Here is a 17,355-nt window from a genome sequence, read left to right as displayed (position 1 = left end):
CATGGAAAGGTAAAATACACGAGAAAATATACACTGAAAGGTAAAATATACGAGAAAATCTACATGGAAATGTAAAATACACGAGAAAAACTACACAGAAAGGTAAAATACACGAGAAAATATACACTGAAAGGTAAAATACACAGAAACACTACATGGAAATGTAAAATACACGAGAAAAACTACACAGAAAGGTAAAATACACGAGAAAATATACACTGAAAGGTAAAATACACGAGAAAATATACACTGAAAGGTAAAATACACAGAAACACTACATGGAAATGTAAAATACACGAGAAAAAACTACACAGAAAGGTAAAATACACGAGAAAATATACACTGAAAGGTAAAATACACAGAAACACTACATGGAAATGTAAAATACACGAGAAAAACTACACAGAAAGGTAAAATACACGAGAAAATATACACTGAAAGGTAAAATACACGAGAAAATATACACTGAAAGGTAAAATACACAGAAACACTACATGGAAATGTAAAATACACGAGAAAAACTACACAGAAAGGTAAAATACACGAGAAAATATACACTGAAAGGTAAAATACACAGAAACACTACATGGAAATGTAAAATACACGAGAAAAACTACACAGAAAGGTAAAATACACGAGAAAATATACACTGAAAGGTAAAATACACAGAAACACTACATGGAAATGTAAAATACACGAGAAAAAACTACACAGAAAGGTAAAATACACGAGAAAATATACACTGAAAGGTAAAATACACAGAAACACTACATGGAAATGTAAAATACACGAGAAAAACTACACAGAAAGGTAAAATACACGAGAAAATATACACTGAAAGGTAAAATACACGAGAAAATATACACTGAAAGGTAAAATACACAGAAACACTACATGGAAATGTAAAATACACGAGAAAAACTACACAGAAAGGTAAAATACACGAGAAAATATACACTGAAAGGTAAAATACACAGAAACACTACATGGAAATGTAAAATACACGAGAAAAACTACACAGAAAGGTAAAATACACGAGAAAATATACACTGAAAGGTAAAATACACAGAAACACTACATGGAAATGTAAAATACACGAGAAAAACTACACAGAAAGGTAAAATACACGAGAAAATATACACTGAAAGGTAAAATACACAGAAACACTACATGGAAATGTAAAATACACGAGAAAAACTACACAGAAAGGTAAAATTCACGAGAAAATATACACTGAAAGGTAAAATACACGAGAAAATATACACTGAAAGGTAAAATACACAGAAACACTACATGGAAATGTAAAATACACGAGAAAAACTACACAGAAAGGTAAAATACACGAGAAAATATACACTGAAAGGTAAAATACACAGAAACACTACATGGAAATGTAAAATACACGAGAAAAACTACACAGAAAGGTAAAATACACGAGAAAATATACACTGAAAGGTAAAATACACGAGAAAATATACACTGAAAGGTAAAATACACAGAAACACTACATGGAAATGTAAAATACACGAGAAAAACTACACAGAAAGGTAAAATACACGAGAAAATATACACTGAAAGGTAAAATACACAGAAACACTACATGGAAATGTAAAATACACGAGAAAAACTACACAGAAAGGTAAAATACACGAGAAAATATACACTGAAAGGTAAAATACACAGAAACACTACATGGAAAGGTAAAATACACGAGAAAAACTACACAGAAAGGTAAAATAACACGAGAAAATATACATGGAAATGTAAAATATACAAGAAAATATACACAGAGAGGTAAAATATATGAGAAATACTACACAAAAAAGTAAAATAACATAAGAAAATCTACACGTAAATGTAAAATATACGAGGAAAACTACATAGAGAGGTAAAACACACCAAAAAAACTATACAGAAAGGTTAAAATACACAAGAAACACTATACAGAGAGGTAAAATAACACAAGAAACACTACACAGAGAGGTAAAGTATATGAGAAAAACTACACAGAAAGGTAAATTAAAGAAAGAAACTATACAGAAAGAAAAATAACAGAAACTATACAAAAAAGATAAAGTACATTTAAAAAACTACCCAGGTAAAATATTTTTAAAAACTACACAGAAAGGTAATACAACAGAAACTACAAATAAATAATAGGAAAATAATAAAATAATAGGAACTACACAGAAATTAAAGGTAAAATAACAGAACTACATAGAAATGTAAAATACACGAGAAAATCTGTACAGAAAGTAAAATAACAACAACAAAAAACACCTACACAGAAAGGTAAAATAATAGAAACTACTTAAAAAGATAGAATACATGACCAAAACTACACAGAAAAGTAAAATAACAGAAAAAAAACTACAAATAAAGGTAAAATAAAAAAGAAATTACAAATAAAGGTGAAATAAGGTGGTCATAGAAGATCTGGATCGCTTTGCTCTTACGTCACAGCTCTTGATCGCACGGTGTTAGCACACAAAGAATACTTGGAGGTAATAATAATTGCTACTCAGATTCAAAAAGCCTACGATGGTCTCTGCTTATTCTAAGGCATAAGAAACTTTCCAGCACTGGTGTATTAAAGTAAAGGAGGAGACTTTCTCTGTTCTGATCTCTGTGGTGTTAGCCTTCCTCCAGCCTGGCCTTGACAATGGGCTTAGAGTGACATCGCTCAAAGTCCAAGGGGTGGGATTCTCTTGTTTCAGGGTTTGAGACCAACTTCATTGGTGTCTCATCCGGACATAGACAGAAGTCACTGCGTTTCGGGCCCACAGTAAAACACCCGTTTCTTTCATGGAACCTTAACGTGGTTTTGCAAGGTCTCAACCAGGCTCCAAGCCACTAAAGGATGATGGATGTGATGCTCAAGATGGTTTTTCTTGTGCTCATTACTTCAGCAAGAAGAGTCTCGGAGTTACAGGCTTTTGTAGAGAGCCTTTCCTCCAATTCACAGAAGCTGGAGTTTATTTGCGCATCATTCCATTCTTTTTGCCAAAGGTTGTTTCAGCTTTACATGTCAATCAAGAAGTTAGATTGCCGGTGTTCCAGTCCACAGGTTCTAAGAAGAAAGAACAGAATCTGAAAAAGTTGGATGTGAGAAGAGTGCTTCTCCAATATCTTGAGGTCACCCACGGGTTCAGGCTATCTGATTTTTGCGTTCACTAGTCAGGCTAGCTGCGGCGCACCAGCCTCCAAAGTCACAATCTCCAGATAAAAACATAGAAACATGATGGCAGATAAAGGCCAAATGGCCCATCTAGTCTGCCCATCCACAGTAACCATTATCTCTTTCTCTCTCTGAGAGATCCCACATGCCTATCCCAGGTCCTCTTGAATTCAGACACCAGTCTCTGTTTCTACCACCTCTTCCACACATCTACCACCCTTTTCGTAAAAAAAGGATTTCCTCAGATTACTCCAGAGCCTATCACGTCTTAACTTCATCCTATGCCCTCTCATTGCAGTGTTTCCTTTCAAATGAAAGAGATGGATCCGTAGGGCCATTATATTAGTATATATTGTCTGTGGAAAACACTCACTAGTCTCCGTAAAGACACATTCAACTAGAAGTGTGGCTTCTTCGTGTGCTGAAGCTTGTAGAGTCACCCCCAAGAAGATTTGTAGGGTGGCGACTTGGTCCACTCTACATACATTTTCCAGATTTTACAGAATGAATGTAGCGGCAAGGGAGGACTCTGCCTTTGGGCCCTCAGTATTAACAAGCCGGCGCAGTGATCCCACCCTAGATTTCTGAGACTGCTTTCGTATGTCATGTCCATCCAGAAGGGCACTAGAAAAAGAGATTAGGTTCTGATCTTGCTAGTATCTTTTCTGTGTCATTCTGGACCCCCTACCCTCTCATTTATTTCCTGCATCTGCCTACTGTCTCACTCAGAATGTTCCTATCCAATCCTGTCAGTTGGATGCCAGTCATTCCTTAAGGATATGAAGAATTGTCTATTGCTAGGACACATTAATGTTTCTGTTTGGCTTGATTGTTTTGCTGTTTTTGATAGTTGATTGTTCACTGCTTAACATGTTTGTTATGATTGCAGAGCAGAACAGACTTGTTCTTCGTGGAGTTTCCCCATACCCCCTCCTTCACATATGTTTCTAGAAGGGGCTATCATCTGCTTTGGGGCAAACTGAAGGGGGCAGTAGAGCCCTCTGGTGAAGTAGGAGGGATTCAAAAACCGAAGCGGATTCCTTCTGCCTCGCAGGCACAGAGATATTACCCAGAAAGACACACCTATCTACTAGAAAAGATATTAGCAAGGTAAGAACCTAATCTCTTTTTACCACATACTCTGACAGTTTTTTCCAGAGCTTAACTATATTCGCTAAAAAATATTTCTTCCTATTGATTTTAAAAGTATTTCCCTGTAACTTCATCAGTTACCCCCTAGTCTTTGTAATAAATAAATAAAAAAAATCAATCCACTTATACCCATTCTATACCACTAAAGATTTTGTAGACTTCAATCATTTCTCCAGCTGTCTCTTTTCCAAGCTAAAGAGCCCTAACCTTTCTAGCCAGAAAGCACACCTTGAGCAGTAAAGAAAACTCATATCTCAACAACCTATTTCCATCCTATGTTCCTGTAGCTTGCCTCAGAAATACAATTATTTATCCTTCCATCATTAATTTTCCACCTTGAAAAAACAAGCATGCTGTTTACAGAAGTTTTCTCACAGTTTACTTTGTAATTGATTTTGTGCCCCTTTTACAAAGCTGCAGTAGCGATTCCCACATGGCAAATGTGATGCAGCCCATTCAGTTTCTATGGGTTGTGTGGCATTTATCACAGCTTTGTAAAAAGGGGACCTCAGAGACATTTGACTAATCCAGATGAAGAAGGGAAGAGTGTCCGTAAAACTTAAATGAACAACCACTTTAGTGACATCTTGTGGCTGCCCATGAAAATGCACATTATGCTCAAAGAGATAATTTTAAAAGCCATTTACATACATAAAACAGAGGTCTGGAGATGGGGTATGGATTGGACTGACTTATTTGAATGTTCAAAAATATGTGTATGCATTTTCTTATATGTTTTGTATGCTCTAGAATAGATAGAAATGTTTGTCTGTAGCTTCATAGTGGGAATCACTGGTGGGTTTATATGTACACTTGCTGCACGAGCTAGGCAATCTGTTATAAAATAAACCCCAATTTTGAGCTATATCTAAAGATCATTTTTCCCATAGGCACAGTATATTTGGCCCTTAATATTTTGTTATTTTTGGGTCTGTTTCTTTCTTCTTGCTCTCTGGACATCCAAATAACTCAGAACTTTAGAATCAGTTGCTGTCAGGGTGCAAATCATGTCTTCATTAATAAATTCTTGTAGATTTTCTCTTATTTTTACTTCCCCTCCCAGTACCAAGCTCAGCTGTAGCTATGAGGCTTCTTGGCCAGGGGCCACAGATCACAACACCTAAATTCAAATAATGGGTACCATCATTGTGTTGACCTACCCTGGTCTACAGAATCTGTAGACCCGGGGCTGGATTAACGGGTAGGCCCAATAGGCCCATGCCTAGGGCCCGAACTTGCCAGGGGGCCCCGCTGAATAAACAAGTGACAAACGACTCAGCTTTTTTTTTTTTCAAACAGCAACAGGCCCCCCAGGAAAGATCTGCATCGCCCCCTCCCACTCCCCGGCATCAGCAGCAACCGTTCTGTTACAAGCAGTGCTCATCCCAAAGCTTCCCCTCTGATGCAGCTTCCTGTTTCTGCCTGGGCGGTTGGCATCAGAGGGCAGTTTTGGGCAAGAAGCTGCACCGCTTGCAACAGAACGGATGGTTGCAGCCCATGTGTGGGGGGCTGATGCCAATCTTTCCCGTGGGCCTATTGCCATTTGAAAAAAAAAATCTGAAAGGTGAGTGGTGACTGACCCACGCGAAGGGGAGGGAGATGGGCCTGGGGTGGCGCCGGGAGAGAGAAAGAGACGGTAGCACTGCAGTCAGCCGGGCAGATGATGGAAGTGGGGAGAATCTGGAGAAGAGAGAGAGAGATACAAGGGGTAGATGATGGAAGTGGGGAACACTTGTGCCGTCAGCGTCAGGCACATATGGGAAAGCAGAGGTGAGGGGCCCTCACCTCCTCACCACTGCTGCTGCTTTCCCACATGCTGGATGGGGGGGAAGAAGATAGAGTTAGTGAGATAGTGGAGGGGTGAAGGAAAGGGGTGGCAAGCTGTGAGTAGACATAGTGAAAACAGGGAAACTGAGGACTGAATAGTAAGAAAGAATTTAATTTAGATGGAGGCAGAAAATAGAGAAGGAAGACCAGAGAAGAAAAGGAAAGGGAAAAGAGAGGAGAAAGAGAGATGCCAGAGAACAGGGAAGGAGTAAGAGATATCAGATCTGATTGGAGGAAATGAGAAGAGAGTGATGCTAAAACCACAAGGGGGAGAAAGGGAGAGAGATGCCAGACCATGAGGGGTACAGAGGGAAGATGATGGATGCCAGACCAAAGGGGGGGAGGCAGACAGTGGATGGAAGAAAGAGAATGGCAAGGAGATGATAAAGATAGAAAAAAATTCTATTTTTTTATTTTATTGCTTTAGGATAAAGTAGTATTGTAGCTGTTTTGATAGAAATAGAAAAGGTGATCCTTAATACATTTTTGACCAACTTTCAGAAAACAGGTAAAACGGGGTGGGGTGTGGGCAGGGCTAGGAGGCCCAGTGTATTTGTGTGCTAGGAGCCCTTGAAGAATTAATCCTGCCCTGTGTAGACCTGCCTTTGCCACAGATCAAAAGACTTGAACTGGCATACAATGCTCCTTCTAAGGATTGGCCGAGTGTGAGCAAATTTTTTTTTTTATGTGAGCAACAAATTCTAAAAAATTTTTTTTGCTTGAGCAACAAGTTCTAAAATCTCCATATTTTCCAGATTTGCAAGTATTTTTGTGCGTGATCCTTTGTAGAATGTATGAACAATTGCTCATGTGCTCCGCTTAGAGCAGGGATAGGGAACTCCGGTCCTCGAGAGCCATATTCCAGTCGGATTTTCAGGATTTCCCCAATGAATGTGCATTGAAAGCAGTGCATGCAAATAGATCTCATGCATATTCATTGGGGAAATCCTGAAAACCCAACTGGAATACGGCTCTCGAGGACCGGAGTTCCCTACCCCTGGCTTAGAGGGAATATAACTTGCATGCACAGCACAGCCACTGAGCCACTAAGCTCAATTCCAAGCTAACTAGAAGGCAAATGTTTTCTTGCTGTGAAACAAACTGCCTGAATCCCTATGGCAGGCTCCGTCATTTTCAATTTGATTTCCAACTTTTCATTTTGGACATCACAGCTAGTTACATTACAGACCTCAAATACCCTACCAGGAAAGATATACTTAGGAGACTACAAAGCCCAGCTTGCACTGGGATACTAGATCAATCAGACTGACTCAAGGAGAGGGAGGAGCAAGCTACAGTTTGGAGCTCTGAAGAAATCATAGCAGGAAGGAAATTAGTATGATTATGTTCAGTGGTAAATCACTTTAATTCATACAGCTTGGACCCAGAAAGAAGTCAAGTACTCTGTTTACATTAACTTAAATATGATATAAAACTGCACATTAAACATTATAAACTATAAATATATAATATAAAAATTTATATCCTTAAATAGCATATATACAGAACTGTGGGTATTCTAAGGAGGAGAATTGTGAGGTGGGGGACATAGAGGTGCAGCACAAAGAGAGACAGTGTATGGGTGGGATGTCAACAGATGCTACATGGGCAGGAATTAACAAGTGAGAGCCTAGGGATAGGGTGTATCTGAAGGTTTAGAGGTTGTACCCAGAATTGTGATGTGGCAATAAGGAACCCAGGTAATAGGATGTGTCTAAGGGTTGAGAGTCGGAGAGAAATTTTTGGATGGGGTATATCTAAGGGTTGAGGGTTTGGCGGGGCGGCTTTACATAGCAGTGCTTGTCATTCTTTTTATGGCTGTGATCACTATGATTGTGGCCAAATAAAATTATGCGACACCCCTGAGGTGCAGAATAATGATGCACTTGTGGAGAACCCCTCAAGATGTGACCCGCAAATGTGGATTTTGTGACACCCATTTGGGTCCCAACCTATAGGTTGGGAAGCTCTGATGTGTAGGGTGTATCTAAGATCTGAGAGGGGCTCAGGGATGAGGGCAGAGGGTTTGGGAGAGACCCAGCTATAGAGTGTCTAAAGGCTGAGGTTGGGGGATGGAAACCCAGGAATGCAGTGTGAGCAAGAACGGGAACCGGGATTCAGGGGTGTGGTGCTGAAGACATTGCACATTCAGTTCTTTGGAATGGGGATTAGAACCTCACAGTAAGCTATCTGCATGACCCTTCTAGCATCACTTCTATATTGTCCTGCTTGCTATCCTTGGTTCCCAGCTGAACAGCTCTTGCTGCTTGTTGTCCTTGGTGCATAGCTGGACAGCTCTTGCTGTGCTCAAGTTCCATCAAATACTTTCTTTTAAGACTAATTTAAGCCTGATTAATTATGGTCTCACATTTTCCATGCTGCAAAATGTGGCTTGGGTCTTTTTTTGTCTATGGTTAGAGCAGAAACAGGACCAGTCAAAGAATAACTGTCTAAAGTGAAAAAGTAGCAAAGGATTTTAGAGACAAGAAATACAGAGAATGGCTTCTGGTATGGGGTGGAGATTTCAAAACCCTTTCCTTGGTAATGTTTCTGTGAGACCCTGCTGCTTGTGCACTCTCTACCTCGCAGAGAGAAGCTCTGTGCCTGAGGATGCAGAAAGGAGTTCAAGGTACTCATGATGATGCAACAGTGATGCAGATGCTTGCCATGTACACATCAATTACAGAGTTCTGTTAATACACACAAACTGATGCATGCATTTCTCCTTTCTCTTAAAGTTGCTGTGGCTAGCCCAGGAGCATGCAATCATCAGTCCCAGCTCAATGTGTCCTTATTTGGTCCATGGCTGCTGTTTGTTAGATGTTCCCAATTGGAATCGATTGAGGTAGAGGTCTCTGGACTTGCTTCACATGAAGGCCAAGATGTGCAGGCTTAAGCTCTACATGTTGTCTGCATTTCATGGAAAAGCATTGTCTTATTGCATTGGGAGGTGTGGAATAGGAGGTGGTACTAATGATTTGGGCCTAGGTGGCTAGCTGTCGCTGAACCATGGCAATCCTCTGGGCAAGACTGTGCTGCTGTTTCTTTATCAAAGAGCGACGTCTGCGTCCATAGCCCAGTGGGTCCTTGGTGTTCCTGTTAGAGCCATTTTTCCCATTGTTGTTTCCAAGGCGGTAGAGTGTGCTGGCAAGGTTCTGAAGCTGGCAGGTCCCCAGATGGCACCCTCGCATGGCAATACCCAGAGTGATGTGGCGCTTCTCCCTCTGGTGAGATAGGGGGCTGTAGGGCAAAGAAAGCAAAAAATGCAGTCAGATCAGGGTTGTGATTAAGTCTGATTTCATTAGTAAAGGATGGGGAATGTGGGGGAAGTAGACCATGGAAGGCTGCCACACCAGGTCTTACATACCAGAGGGGAATTATGTTTTCTTTAGATTTTAGATGCTTAGATGATCATATTTCTACCTCAGCCAATCACATTTTAGCTTTTACCCAATAGTCAGTATAATTGTACAATAATCAGTCTACAACACCTGAATAAAACTCACTGTGGGCTATTCCTGAAAAAGACCTGAACTAAATCCACATATTCCTATGATAATAAGACTAATTTAGCTGAATGTTACTTGCCTTGGATTACTGCTGAAAAATCCTGAGCTAAGTCCAAAAAGTCCTATGATAATCAGGCTAATAGGCCTTAGAGGCAATGTGAAACCATGAGAGCAAATCATTGGGAATCTTACAAATTTATCTACATTTCTTTATTTTGTACATTTCAAAAAGAGTTGGGAGATGCATGAGCCTGTTGACCCTGGCTTATGCTTATCAAGCATATTAAGTGTGGGATGGTGAGTAAACCTTGCAGGTGGTTTTACTACTACTACTTATCACTTATATAGCACTGAAAGGCATAGGCAGTGCTGTACATTTTGACATTTATAGACAGTCCTTACTCAGAAGAGCTTACAGTCTAACTTGGATGGACAGACATGACATATAGGGTTGGGGATGCAGAACCCAAGGTGAAAGGAGTTACGAGTTGAAAGCACTCTCAAACAGGTGGGCTTTTAACAGCCTTGAACACTGCCAGAGACAGAGCCCACTGTAGAGATTCGGGCAGCTTGTTCCAAGCATACGGTGCAGCAAGGCAGACGGTACAGAGACTGGAGTTGGCAGTTGAAGAGATGGGCACAGATAGGAGGGGCTTACCAGCTGAGTGGAGCCCAAGCCCCCCCCATAGGGGGAGATAAGTGAAGAGAGATAGTGAGGGGCAGTTGAGTAAGTGCATTTGTAGGTCAGTAAGAGGAGTTTGAATTGTAGTCTGAAACGAATGGGAAGCCAATGAAGCGACTTTAGGAGAGGGGTAATGTGAGTATAGCAGCTTTCCCGGAATATAAGTTGTGCAGCCAAATTCTGGACGGATTGGAGGGGAAACAGATGGCTAAATCGAAGGCCTGAGAGTAGCGAGTTGCAATCATCTAAGCGCGAGGTGATGAGGGTTTGGATAAGTGTTTTGGTAGAAGAAGGGTCGGATTTTCATAATATTATAGAGGAAGAAGTGGCAGGTGAAGGAGAGAGAGGAGTCAAAGATGACCCCAAGGTTACGAGCAGACAAAACAGGAAGGATGAGAGTGTTGTCCACAGAGACGGAGAACGAGGAAAGCGGAAAGGTGGGTTTAGGCAGGAAGATGAGCAGCTCTGTTTTAGTTTTAGAGTCTTACCTTACAGGAGCACTGATGTGTTCTTGGACCTCCTCAGGTACCACATACTGGAAACGCTCTGTCATCCATATGGCTGAGGGAGGTTGTGATGCTGATTTCAGGTTCTTTAACATCTCCAAGAAGGAAATCACAGGAGGAGACAAAGTTCTAAAACAAAAAGAGGCAAACAAGGGGTTGATTAGCAGTCAATGCCAGTTGCTTTCTCTATAAACAAGCAAGATACAATCAGCCATACAAAGAAGATACCATCTTTGGCGGCAAAAGATTGGATCCATCGTCCAAAGTTCCTTTTCTTTCTAGGCTTGTGTGCTCACAGATTGACTCAAAATGGCAACATATAGTGTACCCCCATGACTTGGCCCCTCTTGCAGTCACCCTGCTTCCCCAGCCAGTATGACAGACAGCCCTATCTATGAAAGGGAGTTTCTGTGTCAGGTTCTCTCACCTGTTTTTGCTCTCTTCCCTTTGTGTGTTGCAGAAAGCTGCTGTCACGACACAAAACAGCACAGGGAGCAGTTGAGGGCAAGTCATGGTTTAATAGAGCACCTGAAAAAGAGAAGGAGGGATAGGTGACACTGTACTTAAGTAAAGAAGGAGCAGGGAACAGAGTTACCCTCTCTATTTGCTCTCCCTTTATCCAGCTAGAAATAGTTTCATAAAACAGTAACATAGTGGAACAGAAGAAACGGTAAACAATGTGGTGATAAGTTTACATTTCTTCAAAGTGCTCCCAGCAACATGGCCAACATGTTTTGCCAAACAAGGCTGTAAGTAACTTGCTGGTATCATAAACAGCTTCTACCAGCAATAAAAATCAGCTGCTGTGAATGCACAGCTCACTTTAATATTGAAAATAGTATCCCCAGTGGCAAATGTAAACAGCAGAAGTAAATTCTCAGAACCGACACGTTTTAATTACTAAAATTAAAATAAATCAATTTTCTTACCTTTTGTGGCTTAGTGATTTTATCTTTAAAAGATAAAATCACTAAGCCACAAAAGGTTAAAAAAATGATTTAATTTAACTTTAATAATTAAAACGTGTCGGTTCCGAGAATTTACTTCTGCTGTCTACATTCGTCACTGTACGAGTATAGAAGGAAATGTGAGGGGGATGCTTTTTGAGATTAAAAATTTTAATCATGATTAATTGATGTATGGTCCTAATTTAAACCATTCATTTTCTAATAGAGATCCTCTATGTTTATCCCTGTCTGCCCTTTCTTTGGACACTATGTTTCCCTGTACAATGGATAAAAGAGCATATAACCCAAGAGCAGGTAGCCACAGGAGAACCTGGGTCCCATTTCCCTTTTCTTTTCCCCCCTCTCTTTTCTATCAAATTATGAAGTTCTATCCCTCTTCATAAGAACATAAGAATAGTCTTACTGGGTCAGACCAATGGTCCATCTAGCCTAGTATCCTGTCTTCACGGAGGCCAATCCAAGTCACAAGTAACTGGCAAAAACCCAAATAGTAGCAGCATTTTTTTTTTAACTCTCTCTCCTTTTCAATTTTGGTTTATTTGTTATGTTATTGTATCTTTTCTTTAATTCCCATAGCATATGATGTAAACCACTCAGACAGTTTTGATGAGCAGTATGCCAAATTTTCAATAAACTTGAAACTTCAGAACTGCAACACCCCTTTAAACAACTGGTGGAGATGTCAAAGCCCAGACAGCCAATTCCCAAGCAGCTCCCCTTATCTTGTTGCTGATTCTTGATTGTAGAGGTCAGCAGCCACTAGGACTTCTTGTACATGCTCAGTCCATAAACTGAGTATGCGCCAGAAGTCCTGGCAATGGTTGGAGGCATGATGCTGACTACTACATTTAAGAATCAGCACCAGGAGGAGAGAAGCTGCTCATGAACTGGCTGGATAGGCTTTGGCATCCCCGCCAGCCAAGGTACATAAATGTGCATGCGGAGGGGGAGGAGAGAAAGAGGGGAAGGAATGTGTTGACCCTTCAGTTCACTCCTTGGTGCCCCTAAAGTTGGAGAGTTGGCTATAATCCTGGTATGTACACATACTCAGAATAACTCCCCCCAAAAAAGAATTCTATGATTCTCTTCCTATCACAGCCAGTAGCACCCACCTTGCTCTCAAATAGCAGAATTGCTTCTAAAACTAGAGAAACATGAGCGCCTTTCCCCTCCATGCTCAAATATTTTCATTTAGAGACCCCTTGAGTTTCTTCCCTCCTCTCTGCAGGGAAATTTGTGAGCTCTCTATCTCCACAGAGACCTGTGAGCTCCTTCTCTTTCTATCTCTGCAGGGAGACCTGGGAGCTCCCTTTTCGTTATCCCCATAAGGAGACCCATAAGCTCCCATCCTTCCTATTTCTGCAAGGAGATCCATGTGCTTCCTCCCTCCCTAACTTTGCAGGCAGGCAGTCACAGAGAGTCTGTTAACTGCAGAGGTTACTGAAAGCCTGTGGCAACCAAACCATAATCCTGTAAAAATGTGAGATAGAGGACACATAAGAGTCTGTTTCTTCACTATTTGCATGTTAGATCCTAAAATATCTGCTGAACTGTGTCGTAAGGTGTATGTGTATTTATAGAAGTGCTGATTGAAGAACTACGGGACAGTCATAAGGCTCATACTGCAATGATTTGTAGTGTCTTGGCTGATGCTCTGTGTTAGGCTGCCCTGAGGGCTTTGAGGGCTATACTGGAGTGCGAGGACACAGCAAGCTGCAAGTTCTGGTTTATATTGCATCAGAAAATCTTTGATGGTGAACAAGTGGTCTCGCTTAACAAGAAAGAAGAGCAGAAGCCCAAGCAAGCCCAACTCCTACACACCTAGTTACACCCAAACACACAGAGCTTCATGCTGTCTCTATCGCTGTCTAGGATTAATATCCATTCGTAGAATGTTGGGCTGTCTAATATCTAATTAGTGACTGTCTTGTATAATATCTATCCATTGTTTGATACTAGTTATCGATTCAAAGTCTGTCTCATAATTTTTAATCATTCAACATGCTTTATATCTCTTTATAATAATTATATATTTACTTATCACTCATCTTGTACCAGAAAAAAAAACACCAACTTGTCCTGTAACTATGGCAGATTTTAACCTGTTAACTGTATATTATGTAACCCATCCTGTTGAGGATGGGATAGAAAACTAATTAAATAAATATGTCTCATACAATCCTAAGGACCTCTCACTTTTTAAACTTTACTCATTCATTGATATGCTCTCATTCTGATATCTGATAAGTAGCATTTTACTCTCTTTCTAGAATCTAGTGTCTTCTCTCACAATATCTTTTAATCAGTAAGTCTCTATTGTCTATTGATGAATAATCTCCCTCTAGTATCCAATCATCACTGAAGTGTCTCTTATCCCTTTATAGTGTCTATACATTATTGAACTTTTTATTTTCTGTGTATTGAATAACTATCCTGTCTATATATACATTGATGGTCTCTCTCTTGTCCCCTTGTAGTGTTGGTGTATTTTCAAATTGTCTCTTGTTCCCTTCTAGTGCCTATTTTGTCCTTGGTGGCACATCATACCTCATCCAGAGGGTTTTTTGTTTATGTGCTGGTAAAATAATCAATAGCCTGGAATCGACACTGTCAGACTGCAGGTTTCCCACAGTACGGTTGTTACTGATAGGAAAAGAATTCATAGAAACCAGTAACAATCTCTACATTTTTTCTTCTGGTGACTGGGAACCCCAAACATACCCTGCCTATTTCCCCAGGTCCTACCTGTCTGCAGGGTTTGGCACTGGTCTTGATCCTCTCTGGAACAGCTTCTTTCCTTTGCCTGCAGCTCTGGGTGCCTCCTTTTATCCTGTCGGTCTAGGGAGGAGTTGCAAGTAGGGCTGGAAAACAGAATGTGTTTGGGAGGGGGAGCATGACTGCTGGGATGATGTCAACACTAGTTACAAATCTTAATTCAACCACACAGATTAAAAAAAAAAAACCCTAAACAAAGCCAGTGCAGAAGATAAAAGCCCACCCCATGCAACTGGTAAAGAACAGAGGATAGAAAAGGAATGCCATTACAGAGGCGACCCAGAAAGAAACTGTAAACTCTGCAGAGAAAGGTGATTGTTAAATATTGTGTGTATGTGCCTTCTCACAGCAGGTGTATTAACAGCATCCTTAAGATACAGCTATCCAAAATGTTTATATCATGGAATCACGAGCTTCTCATCCTGTTGTCAAAAGGAAAACTTAAATCTGCTCAGTAAAATCTTCTAGTTTTCCTATCCATCCTATCCAATATTATGCCAGATATTACTTCTGGTACTGTTTTCAGTGTTATTGACCTGCCTTTATGGAATTTTCAGAAATTTAAATTGGGAAATAAAACATTTTTTTCCCCCCCATGAAATGTTATTTTTTCAGGATGTGTTTGGTCATTAGAACATTGCATATGGTGGCTTGGACCATTTGCTATTGGGTGAATTAGGGGGCATAGCTGGCCAGTTCTGGATGCACATTTGTGATTTCTGTTCTATCTCTTTCTGTGACTGGTTGTAACTTCCACTTTTCTATCTCCTTATTTTATTGCTGTATGTAAACTGCTCAGAAGGACCCCCAGTGGGCAGGTATATCAAAAGCTGATTAAACTTGAAACTTGAAGCCTGCTGCTGGGAAGCTTTGTCCAAGGCAGATGAAAAGCTCAAGATTACCCAGGACTACAGAAAAGAGGGGACTAGCAGGATGCTTTTGGTGAGTGTGCAGTGTGGGACTCTGGGGGAGCTATGATAGATGAGTGCAAAGAATAAGGTTAAGATGTGATAGGCTAAGGAATAATCTGAGGAAATACATTTTTTACAGAAAGGATGGTAGATGCATGGAAAAGTCTCCCAGTAGTGGTGGAGACAAACACTGTGTCTGAATTCAAGAAAGTGTGGGACAGGCACATGGTATCTCTTAGGGAGAGGGAGATAGTTTATGCTACGGATGAGCCATTTGGCCTTTATTTGCCATTGTGTTTCTGTGTTTCCAGGAAGCACCCAACCTACATGTGATGCTGCAGAAGAAGTGATGGGTGTGGAAGTCTCTAATGAGCACCAAACCAGTGTGTGAGGCTGTAGGAGAAGCAATGAAGGATGAGAAGGTTTCTAATGAGCACCCAACCAGAGTGTGGGACCTCTGAGAACATAAGAACATAAGAATTGCCGCTGCTGGGTCCATCATGCCCAGCAGTCTGCTCACGCAGCAGCCCTTTGGTCAAAGACCAGTGCTCTAAATGAGTCCAGCCTCACCTGCGTACGTTCCGGTTTAGCAGGAACTTGTCCAACTTTGTCTTGAATCCCTGGAGGGTGTTTTCCCCTATAACAGATTCTGGAAGAGCGTTCCAGTTTTCTACCACTCTCTGGGTGAAGTTCCTTATGTTTGTACGGAATCTATCCCCTTTCAACTTTAGAGAGTGCCCTCTCGTTCTCTCTACCTTGGAGAGCGTGAACAACTTGTCTTTATCTACTAAGTCTATTCCCTTCAGTATTTTGAATGTTTCGATCATGTCCCCTCTCAGTCTCCTCATTTCTAGGGAGAAGAGGCCCAGTTTCTCCAATCTCTCACTGTACGGCAACTCCTCCAGTCCCTTAACCATTTTAGTCACTCTCCTCTGGACCCTATCAAGTAGTACTGTGTCCTTCTTCATGTACAGTGACCATGCTGGACGCAGTACTCCAGGTGAGGAAAAGTGATGTGTGTGGAAGTTTTATGAGCAGACTATAGGAGGAACAATTATCAGAAGTTCTTTTTAACAAGCATCCAACATGAGGTTGGAAAAAGGAGCAGAGTAGGACATCCTCCATGTTAAACCAGACAGTTCATGCATTTCACATCCATAAACCTTTATGTGTTCACATAAGCCTTATATGGTACAGTTCTGGTTCTAGAGCAAATGTTATCAGAAGGAAAAGCATCCACAGGAATCTTACTGCACTCACTTCCAGTGAGAGAGAGATACAGAAAACTCAAATGGCCTGTTTTATCTAGCTAACAACAGCAGGAAATGGGTTCACACAGGAGTGCTGACTCACTGACTACAGGCGTAGACTTGTCTTCCATGAGTGATACAGAACTGAGCACTGTGACCACTGTCCCTCCCGTTGTACATGCCATCACGATGTGATTATTGTCTATACCTGTGTACACCACTGCTCCCTGAACACACCACTCTGTGCTTGCTGTCCTCTACTCTGCACATGCCACTCCTTGCCAGTTGTCCCTCCTTTTGCACATGCCTCCCTCCCTTGACTGTCCTCCCTCTTACAGGTCACTTGTGTGTGAGCTTTTCCTCTACATACCACTGTGTGATCGATATCCTTCCCCTGTACACGTTATTCCTTGCTTTTGTGCTCTCTCTTTACATATGCCACTCTAGCACGGACGCTCTAAACTCTCCATGGCTTTAATGATTGACGCTAAACCAGATCTTTCCATGCTTCCTTGTAGCCTCCGACTTTGCTATGTAAATGTGGTACAACAAGGTCATTAATATTAAAACTAGCTTTCCAAGCGATGCTCTGACATC

At 41.0% G+C, this 17,355-nt stretch overlaps 2 long non-coding RNA genes across 2 annotated transcripts; both read left to right on the top strand.

Moving 5' to 3' along the window:
• Positions 1-318: 318 nt before the first annotated feature.
• Positions 319-570, top strand: LOC117367801. The gene is made up of 2 exons (XR_004540851.1): positions 319-410; positions 442-570. It is a non-coding gene; the product is annotated as an uncharacterized LOC117367801 (long non-coding RNA).
• A 136-nt stretch (positions 571-706) lies between these two features.
• LOC117367800 lies at positions 707-2,320 on the top strand. Its single transcript, XR_004540850.1, has 2 exons — positions 707-1,209; positions 1,241-2,320. It is a non-coding gene; the product is annotated as an uncharacterized LOC117367800 (long non-coding RNA).
• Positions 2,321-17,355: the final 15,035 nt, after the last annotated feature.

This window comes from Geotrypetes seraphini, chromosome 10, assembly GCF_902459505.1.
Source record: "Geotrypetes seraphini chromosome 10, aGeoSer1.1, whole genome shotgun sequence".
Taxonomy (NCBI): Eukaryota; Metazoa; Chordata; class Amphibia; order Gymnophiona; family Dermophiidae; genus Geotrypetes; species Geotrypetes seraphini.
Note: the sequence above shows the minus strand (reverse complement) of the source record. Positions and strands in the feature narration are given on the sequence as shown.